Consider the following 18,692-nt stretch of genomic DNA (forward strand, 5'->3'; position numbering starts at 1 on the left):
CTAAACTAGTCTTCACCATTAAATGCATATGTGTCTTATCTTTATTAAGAAAAATGAGTTCATACATGGATTTTGCAGTGAGTTCATAGGTAACCTTGAGTCATCCCTTAGTAGGAAGAAAACTACATGTGGAATGATCCAATTCCAACTCATATTCTGTTTACTTGGTTTGTTCTCTAGGAAACTAGAAGCAAACCACTTTGCCTCCATGACTATGAGAATAAAATTGTGTTCTTTCCATATGGGGATCAAAACAATCAGGTTTAATCACAAAAGGATTCACTGGCTTTGTCACATTAGGAGATGGTAACAGAAAAAAAAAAATCCAAGATGAAATACCAGACTCCAACAAGGCTGGTAAGATTGAAGGATTTTAAATCAAAGGATTGGGTGAAGCAGACCCAAGGGCTTAGAAATATTAACTATTTGGCTCCAAATGGTTAAGTCCATTTGTGTGAGTTGGAAAGCTTACTGTTGTCCCTCATTGCATTCTTTCCTACTTCAATAACAACAGAAATGCCTTGGGCAGCACAAGTTAAGATGACTCTCCTCTCCTTCCCTTTATGGAAAGTTTAGCCACATGGTTAAGATGCACCTAATACGGTGAAAGAAAATACAGTGTATGACGTGTGGGTGGTACCCTCCAGGAAAGGATGCTGTGTCTTTGTGTCTTGTCTTTTGGAATGTGGACATGATGCTAAGCTTCTTTTCTCTACATTGATGGTCAGAACAGAGGAATATTCTTTGCAAATATCCCATGAACATTGACTCTTTAGACATACGGATTATACAGATTAGAACTTTGGGTAGGAATTTGATGACACACAATAGGGGCAAGCATAAGAAAGCACTGCAGACTGGTTCATTTCCACAACAGAAATTTATTTCTCACAGTTGTAGAAGATGAGAGTCACAATCTCAGTGTTAGAAGATGTAGTTCTTTCTCTGGGCTTTATTCCTGGTTACAGGCAGATAGTTTGTAGCCATGATGGCCTTGAATAACCTTTGTGCTGTACATGTTGGGTGGCAGGGTGAGTGGAGGTGAAAGGGAGGGAAGAAGAGGGAGAGAGTTAAGCGTGAGGAGAAAGAGTGAATAAGGGAAAGAGGAAACAAACCAATGTCAACAAATTAGAGTTCCACTCTTTCTACTTCATTTAACCTTACTTACTTCCTCTGAGTCTCAGTGTCCGAATGCAGACTCCCTGGGCTTAGGACTTCCACATTAGGCTGTGGAGATGCACCAGACACAATTCAGCCTGCAACAGTCCTTTACTCCAGAAGTCAGGATTTCCGTGCATTGCCATTGTCAAGGAGAGACCTGGAATACACAGGAACATCCCTGGTACTGAAAAATCTGCATTCCTCATCATCTGTCAGTACTTGTTGAGTCATTTGTGTTGTATGTTCTAAAAGTCACACCCTGGCTACAAGACAATGCCTATATTCTTGGCATATATTTTGTAATATTTCATTATTAATTAAGTTGGGACTATATCAACATAGTGACAGAAAATACTATTTTTCTGGTGTTAATACAAAGTATTCAAGTGTAGCTGGTAGTTATGATTAAAAATTCACATCTTATAACTGTAGAACTTTGGTTGGATTTTAATATTTAGGGATAACAGTTTTCTAGTTAGTTTATTATTAGCATATAACAGTTGTTCATCAGAGTTTATGACTGAGCATCTCTTGGTCTTTCTTCTTTACCTAGACAGAAATCCCTCAGATGGACCAAGTTTTGTACTAGATTTTTCTTTGTTGATCTTTACCACCATTAAAACCTAGCATGTTAATGCTCATTTAGAAAACCTCTTCCACCTGGGACAGCCTGCTGAGGTGAGAGGTGTATGGTCCCCCTGAGCCATATTGTCTAGCTCTGGGCTTGCTCTTCAGTCCTGAGGACCCAAAGAGTATCCTGACTCTCTGCCCACCATCCCAGTAGGGACTAACTGGGACATAGGCTGCAGAGTGGGGTTTGACTGAGGCACAGCCAGCAGAGTCAGATACTGTGATGTCCATTGTCTGGGCCATGACTCCCTACACCTTTCCAAGAAGTTCTGATGCCATCGGAAACATCCAGCCAACACCAGGGAAAACCAGATGCCTAAAAGACAAAGTAAGAACACAATTAACAAGACCTAGGGTAATATGGCGCCACCAGCATCCAGCCACCCTGCTATAACAAACCCTGGATAGCTTAATGAAATTGGAGCACAAGAAGAGGATCTTAAATACAATCTTATAAAGATGATAGAGACCTTTAGTCAGGACATGACTAAATCCCTTTAGGAAATACAGAAAAATACATTCAAACATTAGAGGCATTAAAAGAGGAAGCAAAGAAATACAGGAAAAATACAACCAAACAGGTGAAAAATATGAATAAAACTAAAAAGGTAAATAGAAGCAATACAGATAGTACAAACTGAGGCAAACCTGGAGATGGAAAACCTAGGAGAGAGAACAGGAACTACAGATGTAAGCATCACCAACAGAATACAGGGGATGAAAGAGAAAATCTCAGGTATAGAAGAAGAAAGCAATATATCAGTCAAAGAAAATGCAAAATCTAAAAAGTGCATGACACAAAACATCCAGGAAATTTGAGACACTATAAAAAGACCAAGCCTAAGAGTAATGGTAATAGAAAAAGGAGACAATTCCTACCTCAAAGGCCCAGAAAACATCTTAAACAAAATCATTGAAGAAAATTTTCTTAACCTAAATAAAGAGATGCCTATAAAGGTATAAGAAGCTTACAGAATGCCAAACAGGTTAGACCAGAAAAGAAAATCTCCCCCTCCTGCCACATAGTAATCAGAACACTAAATATACAGACTGAAGAAAGGATTTCAAAAGTATCAAGGGAAGAAGGCCAAGTAACATATAAAGGCAAACCTATCAGAATTTTACTTGATTTCTTATCTGAGACTCTAAATGTAAGAAAGTCCTAGGCAGAGGTCTTGCAGATCCTAAGAGACCACAGATACCACCCCAGACTACTATACTCAGCAAAACTTTCAATCACCATAGATAGAGAAGCCACAGCATTCCATGACAAAATCCAATTTAAAGAATATCTTTCCACTAACCCAGCCCTACAGAGAATATTAGAAGGAAAACGCCAACCCAGTAAAGCTAACTCTACTCAAGAATACACAAGAAAAAATAATTTTGCATCATTAAAACCAGTAGAAAAGTAACATACACATACACACACAAAACACACACACACACCCTCAACTACCACCAACATCAAAATAACAGGAAGTAACAATCATTGGTCATTAATATCTTTCAATATCATTGGACTCAGTTCCCCAATAAAAAGTCACAGACTAACAGAATGGAGGCATAAACAGAATCCACCATTCTGCTGCATACAAGAAACACATCTCAGAAACAAAGATAGACATTATCTCAGTGAGAAGGGGTTTTCCAAGCAAATGGACTCAAGAAGCAAGCTGGAGTAACTATTCAATATCTGATTAAATGGACTTTCAACCAAAAGTAATAAAAAGAGACAGGGAAGGCACTTCATATTAATTAAAGGAAAAACCCACGAAGAGGATATCTCAGTTCTGAACATCTATGCCCCAGATGCAAAGGCACCCACATTCATAAAAGAAACATCACTAAAGCTTAATCACACACTGAACTTTACACATTAACCGTGAAAGATCTCAACACCCCACTTTCACCAACTGACAAAAGCTAAACAGAGAAATAAAGAAACTATCAGAGGTTATGATTCAAATGGACCTAACAGATATCTATAGAACATCTCACCTTCTTCTTAGCACCTCACAGAACCTTCTCTAAAACTGACCATATAATCAGTCACAAAACAAACCTCAACAGATACAAGAAGATTGAAATACCCCCCCTGCATTTCATCAGATCCCCATGGATTAAAGCTGGACATCAACAACAGAAACAGCCGAAAGCCTACACACTCATAGAATAGAACAACCTTCTACTCAATGATCTCTGGGTCAGGAAAGGCTTTCTAGAACTCAATAAAAATGAAGGCCCAACATGCCCAAAGTTATGGGACACAAAGCAGTGCTAAGAGCAGTGCTTAGTTCATAGCACTAAATGCCATCATAAAGAAACTGGAGAGTTCTCATACTAATTTCATACTAAAAATACGTCTGAAGACTCTTGGACAAAAAAGAAGCAAACACACACAGGAGGAGTAGACTACAGGAAATAATCAAACTCAGGCTGAAATCAATCAACTGGAAACAAAGAATAATACAAAGAATCAATAATAATAATAATAATAATAATAATAATAATAATAATAATAATAAATATTATAAAAAACAATACAAAGAAACCAAGAGCTGGTTCTTTGAGAAGATCAACAAGATAGACAAACCCTTAGCCAAACTAACAAAAAGGCAGAGAGACAGTGCACAAATTAATAAAATTGGAAATGAAAAGGAAGGCATAACAACGGACAAGGAGAAAATTCAAAGAATCTTTAGATCTTACTTCAAAAGCCTGTACTACACAAAACTGGAAAATCTAAAATGTTCTAAAAAGATATCAATCAGCAAGGCTAAATCAAGATCAGGCAAACTAGCTGAATAGTTCTATAACCCTAAGGAAATAGAAGCAGTCATTAAAAGTGTCCCAATCAAAAAAACAAAACAAAACCCTGAGTCCGATGGTTTGAGTGTAGAATTCTACCAGGCTTTCAAAGAAAAGCTAATGCCAGTACTCCTCTAACTATTCCATAAAATAGAAACAGAAGGAACACTGCCAAAATCATTCTGTAAGGCCACAGTCACCCTGATGATTAAACCACACAAAGACTCAAAAGGATAGAGAACTTCAGATTGATTTCTTTTATGAACATTGATGCAAAATACCCAATAAAATACTCACAAACTGAATCCAAGAACATATCAAAGACATCATCCACCATTATCAAGTAGGCATCATCACAGGGATATAGGAGTGTTTCAATATATGAAAATCAATCAATGAAATCCACCATATAAATAAACTGAAAGAAAAAAAGACTACATGATCATCTCACTAGATGCTGAAAAAACATTTGACAAAATCCGACACCTCTTCATGATAAAAGTCTTAGAGATAACAGGGATACGGGATGTATACCTAAACACAATAAAGGAAATATACATCAAGCCAATAGCCAACATCAAATTAAATGGAGAGAAACTTAAAGCATTTCCACTAAAATCAAGACAAGGCTCTCCGCTCTCTATCTCTTCAATACAGTTCTTGAAGTTCTAGCTGGAGCATTAAAACAAGTAAGCTAGATCAAAGGGGTACAAATTGAAAAGGAAGAAGTCAAAGTATTGCCATTCACAGTTGATATGATAATTTCCATAAGGGACCTCAAAAATTCTACCAGAGAATTCTTACAGCTGATAAACACCTTCAACAAAGTGGCTGGATACAAAATTAACTCAAATCACTAGCTGTCCTCTATATAAGCAATAAATGGACTGAGAAAGAAATTAGGGGAACAGGACCTTTCATAATAACCACAAATAACATAAAATACTTTGGTGTAACTCTAACCAAGCAAGTGAAATACCTTTATTGCAAGAACTCCAAGTCTCTGAAGAAAGAAATTGAGAAATATATCAGAAGATAGAAAGATCTCCCTTGCTCATGGATCAGTTGGATTAACAGTGAAAATGGCCATCTTACCAAAGGAAATTCTACAAATTCAATGAAATCCCTATCAAAAGTCCACAATTTTTGGAACACAATTCTTCACAGATCTTGAAGGAAAAATTCTCAACTTTGTTTAGAAAAACAAGAAACCCAGGATAGCTAACATGATCCTGAGGAGTAAAAGAACTCCTGGAGGATTCACCGTCCCTGACCTAAAGCTGTGCTACAGAGCAAATGTTATAAAAGATGCATGATATAGAAACAGACAGGAAGGCCAATGGAATCAAATAAAAGAACCAGAAATAAACCTACACACCTATGGACACTTGCTTTTTTCACAAAGAAGCCAAAACTCCACAATGGAAAGGGGAGAGCATTTTCCACAAATGGTGCTGGGCTAACAGGCTGTACAAGAATGCAAATAGTTCCATACTTATCACCCGGTACAAAGCTCAAGTTCAAATGGATCAAAGAACTTAAGATAAAACCAGATACACTAAAGCTAGTAGAATAGAAAGTGAGGATTAGCCTTGAACATTTTGGTAGAGGAGACAACTGAGCTGAACACCAAAGGCACTAGGGTCAATAATTAATAAATGGGACCTCATGAAACTGAAAAGCTTCTGTAAGTCAAAAGACACTGTCATTAGGACAATGTGGCAGCCTACAGATCTGGAAAAGTTCTAACTAACCCTACATCCAACAGAGGGTTAATATTTTATATATATATATATCCCCTCAAGAAGTTAGACGCCAACAATCCAAATAACCAAATTAAAAACTGGGTTACAAAGCTAAGCAGAAAATTCTCAACAGAGGAATCTCAAGTGGACCTAAAGAAATGTTCAATGCCCTTGGTCATCAGGGAAATGCAAATTAAAATGTCTCTGAAATTCTACCTCACACCCATCAGGATGGCTAAAATAAAAAAAAAATCAAAGGATATTAGATGCTGTCAAGGATGTAGAGCAATTCCCTCCACTGCTGGTGGGAATGCAAACTTGTATAACCACTTGGGAAATCAATTTGATGGTTTCTCAGATGATTGGGAATAGTTCTACCTCAAGACCCAGCTTTACCACTCCTGGACATATACCCAAAAGATGCTCCATCTTCCCACAAGGACACTTGCTCAGCTATGGTCATAGCAGATTTACTTGTAATAGCTAGAAACTGGAAACAACCCAGAAATCCCTCAACTGAAGAATGGATACAGAAAGTGTGGGATATCTACACAATGGAATAATATTCAGCCGTTTCTTAAAGGACATCATGAATTTCACAGGCAAATGGGTAGAACTAGAAAATATCATCTTGAGTGAGGTAACCCAAACCCAAAAGGACATGCGTGGTACTTACTCATCTATAAGTGGATGTTAGCTATAAAGTACAGGACAACCATGCTATAATCAACAGATCTAATGGAGCCAAATAACAAGGAGGGCCTAAAGGAGGAGAGTTGAATCTTTCTCAGAAGGGGAAACAAAAACATAAATATGAGATAGGTCAAGGGAGGGAGGAATTGGGTGGAAGAGGGGAGGGGAGTAGGCTGGGGAGGGAGTCATATCTAGGGAGAGCAGGGAGCAGGGGAGAGGGGGCAATCTCTAGGATGTACAGAGACCTGGGATGGGGAGAGGCCCTAGAAGTCTGTGTGTGACCCTAGCTGAGACTCCTAGCAGTGAGGGATATGAATCCTGAAGTGGTCACTTCCTGTGGACAGACACAACTCTCAGTGGAGGGACAAAAACAGTAAGCCACCTCCAAAACCTTCCACGCAAAATGTGTTCTGCCTACAAGATATGTAGGGACAAAGATAGAGCAGGGGCTGAGGGAATGGCCCACCAATGACTGTCCCACATTGCAACCCATTTCACAGGCAAGAACCAATTCTTGAAACTATTCATGATACACTGTTAAGCTTGCAGACAGGAACCTAGCATAACTGTCCCCTGAGAGGCTACACCAGCCACCAATGGAAAGATAACGAGATTCTCACCCAAGTATTAGATGGAGCTCAGGGAGCCTTATGGTTAGGAGAAGGACTGAGGGACCGGAAGAGGACAGGGACTTTATAGGAAGACCAACAGAATCAACTAACCTGGACCCTTGTGGGCTCCCAGAGATTGAATCACCAACCAAAGAGCAAGCATGGGCCGGATCTAGGTCCCCTGCACATATGAGGCAGATGAGCAGCTTGGTCTTCATGCAGGTCCCCTAACAACTGGAGCAGGGGCTGTCCCTGATCCTCTTACCTGCTTGTCAGTGGATCCTGAGCCCCTAAAAGGACCACCTTGTCTGGGCTGAGTGGGAGAGGATGTGCCTAGTCCCACAGTGACTTGATGAGTGGGAAGGGGTAGTGTGTGAGGTGGGTGAGACCCAGAGGGAGGCTTCTCCTTCTCAAAAGAGAAGAGGAAGGTGGGATGGGGGGAGGACTTGTGTGGGGTACTGAGAGGAGAGGGAGAGCTGATATTGGGTTGTAAAGTGAATACAGGAATACATGTTTTAAGAAAGAAAGAAAACCTTTTATCTGGTAGAATACATGAAAAACTAACTAATGGAGTAATTTTAGGAAACCAAAGGGTAAGACTATTGTTGTTGGATATTTAATAACTCTATTAGTTCTTATTATGACCCAGCCAGCCCCCCAATAATTGAGACAGAGTCCTATTGATTTATTTAGTGAGCACAATTATTGGGTGATTGCCCTTAAACTGGTTTTCTACACTTGTGAATAGTTGTCCTGTCTGTGTTGGATTTGCTCCATCAGGCCTTTCCTGGTTCTCCACCTTCTTTTCTCCCTCTCCCTCTCCCCTCTCCCTCTTCTTTCCCCTCTCCCTCACCCCTAAATGAAGTCCCACCTACCTCTATTATTCCCAGTAATTAATTGGCTAGCATCCACTTTTATTTAACCAGTTAGGGAATGCTGGTGAGGAAAGTTTACACAACATCATTTGATATGCACGAGAATGTCCTCGGTCTAGACTGCCTTCAGTCTTTGGGGCCAGGATTTAGCATTCAGTAGATAGCAGCATCAGACCAACCCCAATGGACTATTATTATTAACTATTAAAGTTGAGGAAGATTTCTTTAAAAAAATGTACATCTTTAAAAAAATGATTATGAGCAGGGCAATGGTGGCATACGTCTTTAATCTCAGCACTCAGGAGGCAGAGGCAGACAGATCTCTGAGTTCGAGGCCAGCCAGGTCTACAAAGTAAGTTCCAGGACAGCCAGGGCTACACAGATAGCCAGGACTGTCTCAAAAATAAACAACCAAACAAACTCCCTGCCAATCACCAAGGATTGTATATTTTTGTCATAAGAATATGGAGCAATGATCCTAGCTGGAAAGTAGTTTTTAATTAAAAAGATATTTAACAAGCTGATGGTTTTTGCAAAGAACTGTTATGAAAATTTTTGTTCAGAAGGGTCATCCCTTCCACTTGCAACCATTTGCTTGTGGACTTTGAAGATCATGTTTTATAGAAAAATCCTGAGCTGTCTGTATCTCAGGTGACAGAAACTCCAAAGTAGGGATTTAACCACAGGTTCTGTCACATGGATGAAAGCTCACCATTCCCATGGTCTGGGTGCAATGGGGCAGTGAACAGAAAAGTGGGGAAGAATACTGAGCCAGTAGAAGGCAGGGTGCTGAGCACAGCGAGGCAGTCACAAGATGACCTCCCCACAACAGAGAAGCATGTTCCACCACTTCCACAACCACGAGAAGGAAACTTTGCAGTTTAATAAATTCAAAGGACCAGCAAGGAGACACTAGTCATGTGACTATGTCAATCACTGCCTTTGTTTTGGTTTTATTGAAGTCTCAGACTCTCTCTCTTCCTCTCTCTCTCTGTGTTTCTATCTCTCTCTGTGTATCTCTCAGTCTCTCTGTTTCTCTCTTCTCTGTCTCTCTCTGTCTCTGTGTATGCCTCTCTCCTTCCCTGCCCCTCTCTCCTCTCTCTCTGTCTCTGTCTATAACTCTCTCTGTCTCTCTCTCTTTCTCTCTGTCCCTCCCTCCACACGTCTCCTACCTCCTTCTTTCTTCCCCTCTCTTCAAAGTTACATGTCCTGCGTATAGAGAAATACTCAAGTGGACACTTGTCCCCCATCCCCCTGGTACATGATTTTGGTCTCAGGAACGTTTTCTAAGACTTAATTTCTCATCTTTGTATATGATGAGTTGAGTGGTATTTGTAACTCCCTTATCCTCAATGTTTAATGAAAGCAAGCATAGTCTGTTACTATAGTTATTGTTGTTGTGATTTTCTATTACTATTTCTCACCTTCTAACAACTCTATACACTTGGTGGCAGAGGTGGAGATGGGGAGAATAACACAAGGGAGAGAAACAATGGAAATCCAAGCAAAGCCAAGACCTGAACTATGTGTCACATGGATGCTATTATTCCAAATAATGAAGGTTTTCCAAGTACCCTGACCTCCACGCTCTCGAAGCTGGTACTCAGGGTAGCTGGCGGTAGCTTTCTTTACAGTGTACACACTGTACACTGACTGGCTGCCATGGGCATATTTTTCCTCATTGAGATCTGCTTTGGATAGGCCATTTCTCATCAAGATTAAATGAACTGTGGTCACCACGAATGGGCCTCGGCCTGTACCATTATCCTCTAGGCAAGAAACCTCAGTGTGACAAGGCTCTTTTTCTCTTCCACAAGAGAAGCTGTGGTTAATCCACTTAAGATGACACAGACACAGGGGCCTAGCATGAGTCTTTCTCTTATTGTCACTAAGCTGAGCTGATCAGGTATGTATTGATGGGCCTCTTTCAAGCAGGCTGCCAACTGGGCTAAACTATCTACTGTTCACCCTGACATCTAGGAGACATTCTGTGTGCATGCGTGCATGCATGCGTGTGTAGCACAGAATCCCTCCCCCCAACCCACCCCCACTCCCACCCCCACCTGCCTCACTACAGTGATGAATTCCTTCCTTGCACGGTGGAGCGCAGTGAACCAAAGTGCATACTCCCAGCCTGCATCTGGCCAAGGGACAGGATGATTGGCTCGCACAGATTTTATGCAACAGTAGCTGCTGGCCTCCTGAGAACAAGGCCCTCTGGGAGTTCAGATGCCTGAGGTGGCTTCCTGCCTCCACATCATTGTTATCAACCCCCTCATCGGTAGCAATCAGTGGGATTTTGGAGTTTGCCAGCAGGTCACATGTAGCTGGGCCTCTAGCATGGCTCAGTGCACGCATAAGCTCTGGTGAGACCAATTTAAATGCACCATTAATCCTCTGATGGTCACGAGTAGCTATACCCCGTGGGTTCCAATGGCAGGGCCACCAGTGCCTGGGGTTTCATGATTTAGCAATGAAGCCAGAAGACTCAGCTCTGCATCTTGGTTCTTTTCCACAGCATTGTTCCAGATTCAATTTGTTAATCTTCCCCCCCCCCCGCCACCCGCCCCCTGCAGGAGTCCTTTCATTGGCTCCACCTGTGAGTGCCAGACAAGTGCAGAGGTGACGGTGGGTGTTGCTTCTAGTTGAAGATGGGCACACGAAGAAAGTTATGGAGCTCAGGTGCATCTGTGCTCCTCACAGCTAGCATGGAACCTGGAAAACTGTGCTGATGGGTATTAGAGGAGCCAAATAGAATCTACCATTTAAAATTAAACCTCTGAATTTAGCTGCTCTATTATTTCAGATCTTACATTGGGTTGTTTGCTGTGTTGTGGTGGGGGTGGTGTCCAGAGACATGGAACTTGTTTGTCTCCTTCAACCATATGGGTTCCAGAGAATTCACATCCTCCGATTTTGCAACAAGTGCCTTTAACTGCTGAACCATCTTGCTGAACCTATATCTACTTTTTAAGATGAAAGAAGGTACTGTGTTAACCAGGGCTCTCTAGACATCCACAAGTGATAGACAGACAGACAGACAGACAGACAGACAGACAGACAGATAGATAGATAGATAGATAGATAGATAGATAACACAAAGGGGATTTACTAGGCTGGCTTGTACTGTAAGTCCAGTAACAGATTTCTACACAGTAGAAGGGCTGAGAACCCAATAGCTGTTTAATCCACAGCACCTGGTGCCTCAGTGGTCACAGTCTGGTGCTGAAGGCCTGAAGGATGCCTAGAGATGTACTGTCCCTCAGCCCATGTGGTTCTGATGCCAGGGGACAATAGCAGCAGCCACCTGGGTCTGATCACTAGCAGTGGGTGACGGTCAGACAAAACTCCACAGCTTTTCATCTGGATCTCTTTATACTGGGTCACCACCACAAGGAACCCTCCACTTTATACTTCAGCCAGCTCTCCTAGGAAATGCCTCCCCCATCCTCTGCAGAGCCAGTTTCTCAGTTGATTCCAGATCTAATCAAGCTGACAAGCAAGATGAAACATCATGCTGACAGTTGCCTTGATTGTGCTACCACAGTTCGGGGTGTTTTTCTGGTCACTTAAGAAACAAAGGCTGAGGCTTTAAGCCTTAGGTTGACTGTGACATGTCACAGCAATGCCAGGCACCTCACATTTTACTTCTTCTTTACTGAAGAAGGAAGGCCTGCTTCGTCATTCTGCTGTCACTTTTTGTTGGTCTTGAATGACGATGTTCACAGATCACTTATTATCTTAAGTAAATGGCAGTTAGTGGTACCAGGACCCCCGGCTCAGCACCACAGCCTCTCTGGAATCCAGGGTAATGTACTGGAGAGACAGCCCAGTTTGGCTCATTGAATCTTAGGAAATTTTATTGATCTCGTGATGTCTGCTGGCATCTTGGGAACAGGCAATAAAATATTGCAAGCTTCTTCCAGTCTCCAGGAAGAAAATTCCATTACAATTGATACTGTGTTTATGTCTATTCACGTTGTGTGACTTTCCCAGTTCTTCCTAGCCAACAGTTACCATGACCATCTACATCACACAATATGCTACTGATGACTTAACAGGAAGTCCAGAGGACACAAAGCTGATGTGTGAGCTCATACATTAGAGATTATGAGTTGAGGTCCCTTCTAGTCACTGCTTGTGAGCGTGTGGTATCATATAATACCCCCACTCCCCAGCAAACCCTGCTAAGTCCCCATAGAGCTCTGGGTTCCTTCAATATCATGGCACAGTATGTGTCACTGTTCAGGTTCATTGTCAACAAATAGGACCAAGAGAGAAATACAGAAATGGTCAAAAGGCGAAGAAGGGAAGGGCTTTTGTTCTAAAATTTCTAAGACAAATGACTATATTCTTCTTCATCATCATCAAAGGGGTGATCTTGGCTGACAAACTCAGTGGCTAGGGAAGCCTGAGAACTTTTGATCACGTGTTCCTGGCACCTTAACTTCACTCTAAAGGAAAAGACGCCCAATGCACGGTTAGGCTCATTTTCAGGCTTTCCCCAAAGACTTTCACTCTCAGATGGACTCAGCAAACTGGAGAGATTCATTAAATTAAAATTACTTTTTGTCCTTGAAATACAAGCATGTTTCCTGGAGCAGTAGTATTGCTGAGATGTCTAGAGTGTTGTATTGTTTTGTTTTTAAAAGAGATCAATCTGTTTCTTGGTATATGACCAAGAAAGCAACATTGATCCTTCCAGCTTCAGTTAGGAATATTTCTACCATGAATACAGCAGTGGCTTCATACTGTTTGGGAATATAGATCTATAAATCTTACTGAGATAAGTCTAGGTTTACATAAATGTTTGTACTTTAACTGTGTATCAAAGTTCTCTAAGATTCGCTGACTAGCTCACTGGTGTATAGTTTTGCACTCAATACTCAGTACATATCCATTGTGAATGCCATTTCTTCCTCCTTTCATTCCTTGGTGTGTGTGTGTATGTGTGTGTGTGTGTATACTACAGAAAATTGTCAATGAAACAGTATCAAACATAATCCAACATCACTCAGAAAGACTACATCATGACCAATTGGGGCTTATCCAAAGATTACCCTGTGTATGCAAATAAATATACATAACACATCCCATCAATAGATTAAACAGAAACGTGACTAGCCCAGTTGATACAGCATACACATTCAGTTCTTTGCAATGAGGAGACCACAGTTTGAGTATGGAAGGGATTCTCCGTTAACACAGTAAAGGCTATATGCAGCAACCCTACAGACACCATGCTAAAGAGCCAAATCCAAATGGATGTACTCTTCAGTTATAGAATACAACAAGGAGACCAGCATTCACCACACTTGGTCAACAGTATTGGAAGAATTACTCAGCCAGAGTAATTCTATAAGAAAAGGAGGAGGAGGAGGAGGAGGAGGAGGAGGAGGAGGAGGAGGAGGAGGAGGAGGAGGAGGAGGAAGAGGAAGAGGAGGAGGAGGAAGAGGAGGAGGAGGAGGAGGAGGAGGAGGAGGAGGAGAAGGAGGAGGAGCAGGAGGAGGAGGAGGAGGAGGAAGAGGAGGAGGAGGAAGAGGAGGAGGAGGAGGAGGAGGAGAAGAAGAAGAAGAAGAAGAAGAAGAAGAAGAAGAAGAAGAAGAAGAAGAAGAAAGAAGAAAGAAGAAAGAAGAAAGAAGAAAGAAGAAGAAAGAGTGTGTGTGTGATCAAAATAGAAAACAAGGATGTTAAATTGTTTTTATTTGCAGTAGATACAATTTCAGATGTAAAAAAGTATAAAGACACCTTCAGAAGTTGATAGAACTGATGGAGAAATGTAATGCTTTATGATTCAAATCATTATATACAAAATTTAAAATAATTATATAATGATAATAAACTAAAATGAAATCAGAATAGCTACCGAAGAGATCTATTTAGAAAAAATTTACTCACGTGGATGAAAAAGTTTCTGTAATAACTAGTGCCAATGGAAGAATTTATGCAAAAAAATTGTTGGCTCATAGATTACAAAAGTTAATATGGTTAAGCTGTCCATATGAACTACAATTATCCTCAGATTTAAGGAAATTTCCATGGAAATATCAATGGCGTTTTTTGCAGAACTAGAAAAAAATAGGGAACTCATGTGGAACCAGCATATGGGCCATTGATTCCACCACTGGGCACAGATGCAAAGACTATGAAAGCACCATATCAAGTACCTGCACTGCTGTGCTCGGCGTGGTGCATTCGCCACGGCCAAGAATTCAACGCAAGTGACATGTCTATTGCTGGAAAAGTGAATATGAAAATCCAGTGTTTCTATGGAGGACATCATGTTAGGTGAGATAAACTAGGCATGGGAAGACAACACCCAAGCTCTTACTCTTTGGGGGAAGTCCAAACCACTGACCACATGGAGGAGTATGACAGGTGTCCATGGGAAGACTGGCGAGAGGGCAATAATGGGGCTCAAAAACAAGTTAGAGGTGCAAAGTAGTTCCTATGAGACATAGCACAGGAGCAAAATGATAATATATGATAACTTCCTATAGTCATAGTCGGGAGTAACTAAGGGAAACGAGTTTAAGGCTCCCAATGCCTCTTGATGTGATAAAACAAGGGAAAATGGGAATGATAATTACCCTGGTTTGATCATATTATATATGTGTGTGTGTGTGTGTGTGTGTGTGTGTGTGTGTGTGTGTGTGTATACATATATATACATACATATGTATATATATATATGTATTTAATTACAGCACTATATCTCATAAATAAGTAAAAATATTTTACCAGTTAGAAGCCAACAGTTTTTAAAAACATGATTAATTTAACAACCTTAAAGTGTACAAATCTCATAGATTAAAAACTTATAGTTGGAGCAGCTATATTTCAAGACAGTTCTGAGGGGGAAAAAGCTATACAAACAACACAGAATAGAAGATGTTCATTGTCGAGGGTCAGAGATAATGAACCTGCATAAAACAGCTGGCTGCAGTTTTCTAAGAGACAGACGTACCAAATGAGAAGAACAGACTGGACACCAGTCAGTCCCGGTAAACTGAATCAATCTTATTTTCCTTCCTAAAGTGGTACACACATGCACGTCAGCACTTGAACTGGTTCCATATTTCACTTAAGCCAATCAATATTTATTCATCTCATTACAGCAGAGCTTAAAATATAACACACAGATAGTTAAGCATTAACTCAAACTCAGCTACTCTGCTAGATGATGGCCTGTGCATATGTGTGTTAGAACTGATGCTTAAACCATGACGTTCAGTAGAGGCAGGTGGTGTTGCAATGTTGCTCATCCTATAGTTCATGAATATGGGTCATTTAATTGTGGAGGCCCGGTAACATACCTTACCCTTTGTCTCAGTAGATGCATTGTCTACTAAGATTGTCTACTCTGTCTTACAAAGTGTCTTCAACTGCACTTTTGCTAAGCCTGGAACATCAGGTTCATCTCAGATGGTAGACCATGATGTCATTGAGGCAAGAGGTCTCATAGTCCTCAGCCCGTATCACACCATTATTTCAGAAGCGATTCTTAGGTTGTTGCCTGTGATATATTGTGCTGATGGCTAGGATATCCCGTATACTTCCACTTTTGTTTGTATCTAGCAGACAGATGAGAGCAAGGAGTGTAAAAACTTTTAAATCACGTATCCAATCTGATGTTCTCAGGTTAGCACTGTCTACTGGACTTAATCTGCCAAGCAGATGGCCTGTTGGTCTAAAATAACTGTATTATCAAGAGCCACCCTTTCCATATGAACTTCTATGGTGCTTCTAGCCAAAAACTTGTGGGCAGAACTGGGGCTAATGTGAGGGTTACTTTTCTGCTTCAACATGAACCTGAGCTCACACAGGAAGTTCATACATGGAAAAGCTGCAACTTTGGTTGTGCTTTCAGTAGCTGGACCATCTGGATGACACTCTAGTGCAGGCCAGGCATCAGCCTGTCTAGACTTTTACCATATTTTTAAATGAAAATTGTCTTGGTGTCCAAAAAATAGGTCTTACTATGACATTTTCTTTTTCCTTCTTTTTTGATTATATAGTTTATTCATTTACATTTCAAATGTTATCCCCTTTTCTAGTATTTCCTCTGAAAATCCCCTATCCCCTCCCCCTGCTCACCATCCCACCCACTCCTGCTTCCTGGCCCTGGCATTCTCCTATACTGGGGCATAGAGCTGCCACAGTACCAAGGGCCTTTCCTCCCATTGATGGCCAACTAGGCCACCCTCTGCTACATATGCAGCTGGAGCCATGAGTCCCAACATGTATGCTCTTTAGTTAGTGATTTAGTCCCTGGTATCTCTGGGGGTACTGGTTAGTTCATATTGTTGTTCCTCCTATGGGGCTGCAAACCCCTTTAGCTCCTTGGGTCCTTTCTCTAGCTCCTTCATTGGGGACCCTGTGCTCAGTCCAATGGTAGGTTGTGAGCATCCACTTCTGTATTTGTCAGGCACTGGCAGAGCCTCTCCAGAGACAGCTATAACAGGTTTTGGTCAGTAAGCACTTGTTGGCATCCATAAAAGTGTCTGGGTTTGGTGATTGCATATGGATTGGATCCCCAGGTGGGGCCGTTTCTGGATGGTCATTCCTTCAGTCTCTGCTCCACACTTTGTCTCTGTAACTCCTTCCATGGGTGTTTTTTCCCCCTTCAAAGTATCCACACTTTGGTCTTCCTTCTTGAGTTTCATGTGTTTTGCAAATTCTTGGGTATCTTGGGTATTCTGAGCTTCTGGGCTAATATCCACTTATCAGTAAGTGGGTGTCCTTTTGTGATTGGGTTACCTCACTTAGGATGATATCCTCTAGATCCATCCATTTGTCATCTACAAATGCCATTGTTCTTACTACAACATTGTGTTTGTCTATAAATGTCATTGTGTTTCTTTTTTTAATATTTTTTATTACATATTTTCCTCAATTACATTTCCAATGCTATCCCAAAAGTCCCCCATACCCACCCCCCCACTTCCCTACCCACCCACTCCCATTTTTTTGGCCCTGGCGTTCCCCTGTACTGGGGCATATACAGTTTGCGTGTCCAATGGGCCTCTCTTTCCAGTGATGGCCGACTAGGCCATCTTTTGATACATATGCAGCTAGAGTCAAGAGCTCCGGGGTACTGGTTAGTTCATAATGTTGTTCCACCTATAGGGTTGCAGATTATTTTCTGTTTAGTCATTTGAGTCTGTGTCTGAATGTGGATGAGTGTTTATGTGTTCTGGTGTTCACAGAGGCCAGAGGTGTTGGTATCTTGGCTCTGGAGCTACAGAAGGTTGGGAACCAACTGGCATGGGTGCTGGGAACCCAGCTCTGGTCTTCTGGAAGAGCTGCATTTTCTTTTGATCTGTCACTTCTCCAACCCCAGGTTATCAGACTTACAGGCTACCAACCTAAAGTTAGAGAACAATGTGCTATATGTTTCCAAGAACATACAAGGAATATCCTCACCACAAAGAATAAATAGTTAAGGAGTTGTAGGTGTTTATATATACTTACTCGGGTGTTTCTGCTATATACATCTTATTTCATATTGTGTCTCTAAATTCTATACTTTCATAAGTTTTATTTTGTAAAGAAACCATCTTCCTAAGATTATATATTGTCCAGAAGAGTAAAGTGACTGCATTCTTCAAGGTCCAGAGCAAAGGAGTGAATCCTATGCCTTTCTGGTGACATTGACTTTCAATAAAGGAAGTGAAGAAGTGACTGTCATCCATTGCTTGTCTTCTCTACCATAAGAGGTATGGCTGCATGTTCTGAGAGATAGAACAGTCTTTGGGTGAGGCCTGCAGTCTTGCTTTATCATAGAAACCCTAACTATTAACAAATTTTATTTTTAAACTAGGCACACATACAGGGCACTCAAGAGAGTTCAAAGCAACCTTGGCTACACTGCACGTTCTAAACTATCATAGGAGAAAGAGAGGGAGGGAAAGAAGGTGGGAGGAAGGGAGAGAGAGAGAGAGAGAGAGAGAGAGAGAGAGAGAGAGAGAGAGAGAGAGAGAGACTTCTCTCACAGCTCTGTGAAAGCAGTCCTTGTTCTAGGGGAACAAAAAACCTGGTTCTTTTAATTGAGTTTATCCAGTTTCTCCAACTGTAAGCTGAAAGCACAGCTGTGGGTGGGTGTTTATATTAAAACACTTTCCAGTTTATTCCTCTGATATAGAAATGTTGGGAAATATCAAACC

The 18,692-nt window shown here is 41.1% G+C and overlaps 1 long non-coding RNA gene across 3 annotated transcripts in view; it reads right to left on the reverse strand.

Annotated features, from left to right (window-relative positions):
* Positions 1–829: 829 nt before the first annotated feature.
* Positions 830–18,692, reverse strand: part of Gm36388 — a 130,379-nt gene continuing 112,516 nt past the window's right edge. For 2 of the 3 annotated variants that reach the window (XR_001779607.1, XR_003948553.1), the window contains exon 3: positions 830–1,318. This is a non-coding gene — a long non-coding RNA (predicted gene, 36388). The remainder of the gene's footprint in view (positions 1,319–18,692) is intronic. The other variant, XR_003948554.1, reaches the window with a different exon arrangement.

This window comes from Mus musculus, chromosome 1, assembly GCF_000001635.26.
Source record: "Mus musculus strain C57BL/6J chromosome 1, GRCm38.p6 C57BL/6J".
Lineage (NCBI taxonomy): Eukaryota > Metazoa > Chordata > Mammalia > Rodentia > Muridae > Mus > Mus musculus.